Genomic DNA, 4,540 nt, shown 5'->3' with positions numbered 1-4,540 from the left:
GACCGCGGGAGCCACCTTGGTACTCGGGCCCCGCAGCCCGGAGCACTCGAGGGGATCAGCGGACCCCTGACCCCCGCCCGAGAAAACCAGGACCCAGGCAGCCTCGTCTTGGCGCTGGGATGGAGTAACCGGGATGCCCGCGCCTCCTCACTGGGTGCTGTTGGACAAGTCGCTTCACTTATCTGAACCTCATTTCCACGTTTGCAAAACGGGGATTATGCGAGTCCCCGTGTCCTGGGTCCCCGTGAGGATTAAGCGAGCTGGCACTTGCAAAGCACTTTGCACAGCGCCTGGAGCCCAGCCAAGTTACGCTCGGGCAGTTACGCTGGGTCTCTCTTGGGCACTCTTGTTCATGGCAAAAGGCATTGGTACCACCTCTGTCCACCCTTCCAGCAAGTCGGAGGAAAGAGTAAGTGCTCTTTTCAGATGAAGAAACTGAGGCTCAGGAGGGGAGGGGGCACCTGTACATCCAAGTCTTTTCATAGTGTGAACTCCGTGGTCCCCTCAGAACCTCGGTCTGGTCTGTAAAATGGTGATAGCAGCAACTGTGAGAGCTGAATAGAAGTTAGGCTCCTGTTGCTCGAAATTCCAGTGAAGAAGGTGGGTGTGGGGAGGGGGTTTCTCCTTATTACATATCTTTAAGATTTTTTGGGGCGGTGTGCTTGCCTGGAAGCTGGCATGAAAAACCCCTCCTAAAGTTGCTCCTCGGTCCCCAGTGGTCTTTGAGGAGCACAGACTGTTCTGGTGGGAGCAGCCCCCGGGGCCTCTTTGGAGGGGGCACCAGGCTGTCCTCCAGGTCACCTTTCCCCCTCTGCCACCGAGGGTCTCCTGCCTTCGTGAACAGAGGGGCCTGGTGTGTGCTGAGGCTCCAGTGGATGGTGAGTGGGAGATGGGTTGGCAGTATTTTTCCTACTCACATCAGTGTGGCTTATTACTTGCAACTGGTTGTTGAGAGTCCCCTGGTGCCCCTGAAGTCTCTATGAGTTCTGGTCAGATTGAGCACAGCTTAACAACAGAAGCTCAGGGCTAGAATGGTGTCCAGGGTAGGGAAGGCTAGGGGACAGGATGGAGCCCTTCCTTCCCCCTCAGTCTCACCCTCTCTTTCCCCCAGGGGACATGATGAGTCTATCTTTCCTAAACTTGGGGAATCCCACCCGGGGAGGTGATGCACTTGGGAAGGACTTGAGGATGAGTTCCTGCGGATTTGCTGTTGGCCAGATTGTGGGACTGGACTGGACTTACTTTTTTTTTTTTTTTGAGATGGAGTCTCCCTCTTGTTGCCAAGGCTGGAGTGCAATGGCATGATCTCGACCCACTGAAACCTCTGCCTCCTGGTTTCAAGTGATTCTCCTGCCTTAGCCTCCCGAGCAGCTGGGACTACAGGCACCTGCCACCATGCCTGGCTAATTGTTTGTATTTTTAGTAAAGATGGGGTTTCACGGTGTTAGCCAGGATGGTCTCAATCTCCTGACCTTGTGATCCGCCCGCCTCGGCCTCCCAAAGTTCTGGGATTACAGGCGTGACCCACTGCCTCCCGCCTTTGTTTTTTTTTCTTTGAGACAGGGTCTCTCTCTCTCACCCAGACTAAGGCTGGAGTGCAGTGGCACAGTCATGGTTCACTACAGCCTCAAATTCCTGGGCTTAAGCGATCCTCCTGCCTCAGCCTCCAGAGTAGCTAGGACTCCAGGTGTGGACCACCACCATACCCAGATAATTTTTGTATATACGTATTTTTTTTGAGACGGAGTCTCACTCTGTTGCCCACTCTGGAGTGCAGTGGCATGATCTCAGCTCACTGCAACCTCCACTTCCCAGGTTCAAGTGATTCACCTGCCTCAGTCTTCTGAGTAGCTGGGACTACAGGCGCCCGCCACTACGCCTGGCTAATTTTTGTATTTTTAGTAGAGGCGGGGTCTTGCCATGTTGCCCAAACTGGTCTTGAATTCCTAGGCTGAAGAGATCCTCTCACCTTGGCCTCCCACAGTGGGTACTTGGACTTGTAAAGGCTGACTCCAGGGAATTTTGTGAGACGTAAGTTGGTGAACTGTTCACGGGAAAGGGAGAAACCCTGGGTTGAAGGCTGCCGACATGGACACGAAGGGAAGGAACTCTGAAGTCTCAGCAACCAGCCCGGTCCTGTCCCACACCTGTTGTGTGACCTTGGTAGATGTCTCAACCTCTCTTGACCCCAGCGGGTTGATTTGTAAAGTCAGGAGAGCTGGTCTAAATGGTCTCTAGATTTGGACACTTATGCTGGCTGCTCTGGAATTAGAATAGGGATCTGGAGCTGGTCAGTCTTTCACGCTTGGGCCAATGCAGCTTCTATGGGTGACGGGACCAGGGAGAAAATGGATTGCGTGGATTAGTTCTATTTCTGTTCCCTTCCTCATTGTGCAGTCCTTACAACTGTACGGTCTGCAAATTAGGTCCGTAATAAAGGCTTATTGATTAAGTGATTTTTTTTTTTTTTTTAAAGATAGGATCTTACTCTTTTGCCCAGGCTAGAATATAGTGGTGTGATCATAGCTCACTGCAGCCTCAAACTCCTAGGCAAACATGATTCTCCTGTCTCAGCCTCCTGAGTAACTGGGACTACGGGTGTGCACCACCATGCCTGGCTAATTAAAAAAAAAAAAGTATTTGTACAGATGGGGTCTCACTATGTTGCCCAGGCTGGTCTTGAACTCCTAGGCTCAAGTGATCCTCCTGCCTTAGCCTCTGGAAGTGTTGGGATTATAGGCATGAACCCCTGCATCCAGCTGATTGAATGAATTTAATGACATAATCCAGGGCTGTCCATGAGAAATATACAAGCCACAGATGTGGCTTTATTTTATTTATTTAGTTTTGAGATGGAGTCTCACTCTGTCACCCAGGCTGGAGTGCAATGGCACAATCTCAGCTCACTGCAACCTCCACCTCCCAGGTTTAAGCGATTCTCCTGCCTCAGCCTCCCGAGTAGCTGGGACTACCGATGCCTGCACCACACCTGGCTAATTTTTGTATTTTTAGTAGAGGTAGGGTTTCACCATATTGACCAGGCTGGTCTCGAACTCCTCACCTCAAATGACCCACCCACCTTGGCCTCCCAAAGTGCTGGGATTACAGGTGTGAGCCACCATGCCCGGCCAGCTTTAAATTTTCTAGTAGACACTCAGTTTAATGTGTGCTTGATATTCCATCTTGTTATAAGAAGGTAAAAATAAACAGGTGAAATTATTATAATTTTTAGAATATATTTTAGTTTACTCTTTATATGCAAAGCATTATTATATCAACATGCAATGAATATGAACACATTATTTATGAGGTATTTTACATTTTTTCACCACAAGTGTTCAGCATCTAATGTGCATTTTATGCTTACAGCCAGTCTGAATTTGGGCTAGTCAATTCCAAGTACTCAGTAACCACATGTGGATTGTGTCTACCATATTGGTATCTTCTGTGGTGAGAGATGAGTATTCCAAATTAAATGCTGTGTGACATTGTAAAAAATGCTCTCTTCTTGGAGTCTCTGTTTCTCAGTGGATGGTAGGGCCAGCTAACCCCTAGGTTCTAACCTAGAGTCTTTGATGTAAGTAACCACCTGGTCACCTGGAATGGTTTTTGTACACCAAGAAACATTCGTATCATAAAGCTGTAAGAATTAAGACAGTATTGTGTTGGTGCATGGTTGGGCCAATTGACCAGTGGATAAGAATAAAGAGGCCTGAAATAGATTTATGCATGTAAAGGCATTTTAAGCTGTATGTGGTAGCACATGCCTGTAATCCCAGCTACACCTGAGGCCAAGGCTGGAGGATCACTTGAGGCCAGGAGATTGAGAACACTCTGGGCGACATAGCAAGACCCCATCTCAACTTTTAAAAAGGTATTTTATTTTTACCAAAGATGGTGTTGCTGATAAACCTAGGCAAGGATGGTCTATTGGATAAATGGTACTGAGACGATTCACTATTCAGATGACAACAGTGGAACAGGAACCCTACCTCACACCATACAGAAAAGGCACTTTCAGAGGGATGAAAGATGTAAACGTCAACTAAATAAAAAAGTTGAAAACTTTGAGAATCTGTAAAAGAATAACTTTTGAACTTTGGGGTAAGTAAAGGTTTCTGAAGGCACATAAAGTACAAATCATAAAAAAGATTGATGAACATGGCTACATTAAAAATTAAGTTTCAGCCTGGGCAAGGTGGTTTATGCCTGTAATCCCAACATTTTGGGAGGCCGAGGTGGGAGGAGCACTTGAGTCCAGGAGTTTAAGACCAGTTTGGGCAACATGGTGAAACCCCATCTCTACAAAAAAATACAATTAGCTGGGCATGGTGGAGTGCGCCTGTAGTCCCAGTTACTCAGGAGGCTAAGGTGGGAGGCTTGCTTGAGCCTGGGGATCGAGGCTGCAAATGAGCTGAGACTGAGCCCCCACACTCCAGCCTGGGTGACAGAGGGAGACCCCGTCTCAAAAAAAGAAAAAAAAATTAAGTTTCTGTTAATCAAAAATGCCATGAAGAAAGTAGAAGACAAGCCACAGTAC

The 4,540-nt window shown here is 48.1% G+C and overlaps 1 protein-coding gene across 1 annotated transcript in view; it reads left to right on the top strand.

Annotated features, from left to right (window-relative positions):
• Window positions 1-300: 300 nt before the first annotated feature.
• MMD2 (monocyte to macrophage differentiation-associated 2) overlaps window positions 301-4,540 on the top strand; it is a 60,109-nt gene continuing 55,869 nt past the window's right edge. The window contains exon 1 of the mRNA XM_011970765.1: window positions 301-409. The gene's annotated coding sequence lies outside the window, so the exon portion shown is untranslated. The remainder of the gene's footprint in view (window positions 410-4,540) is intronic.

This window comes from Mandrillus leucophaeus, unplaced genomic scaffold (assembly GCF_000951045.1).
Source record: "Mandrillus leucophaeus isolate KB7577 unplaced genomic scaffold, Mleu.le_1.0 Scaffold97, whole genome shotgun sequence".
In the NCBI taxonomy this organism is placed as follows: domain Eukaryota; kingdom Metazoa; phylum Chordata; class Mammalia; order Primates; family Cercopithecidae; genus Mandrillus; species Mandrillus leucophaeus.
This window is presented reverse-complemented; position numbering and strand designations above follow the sequence as displayed.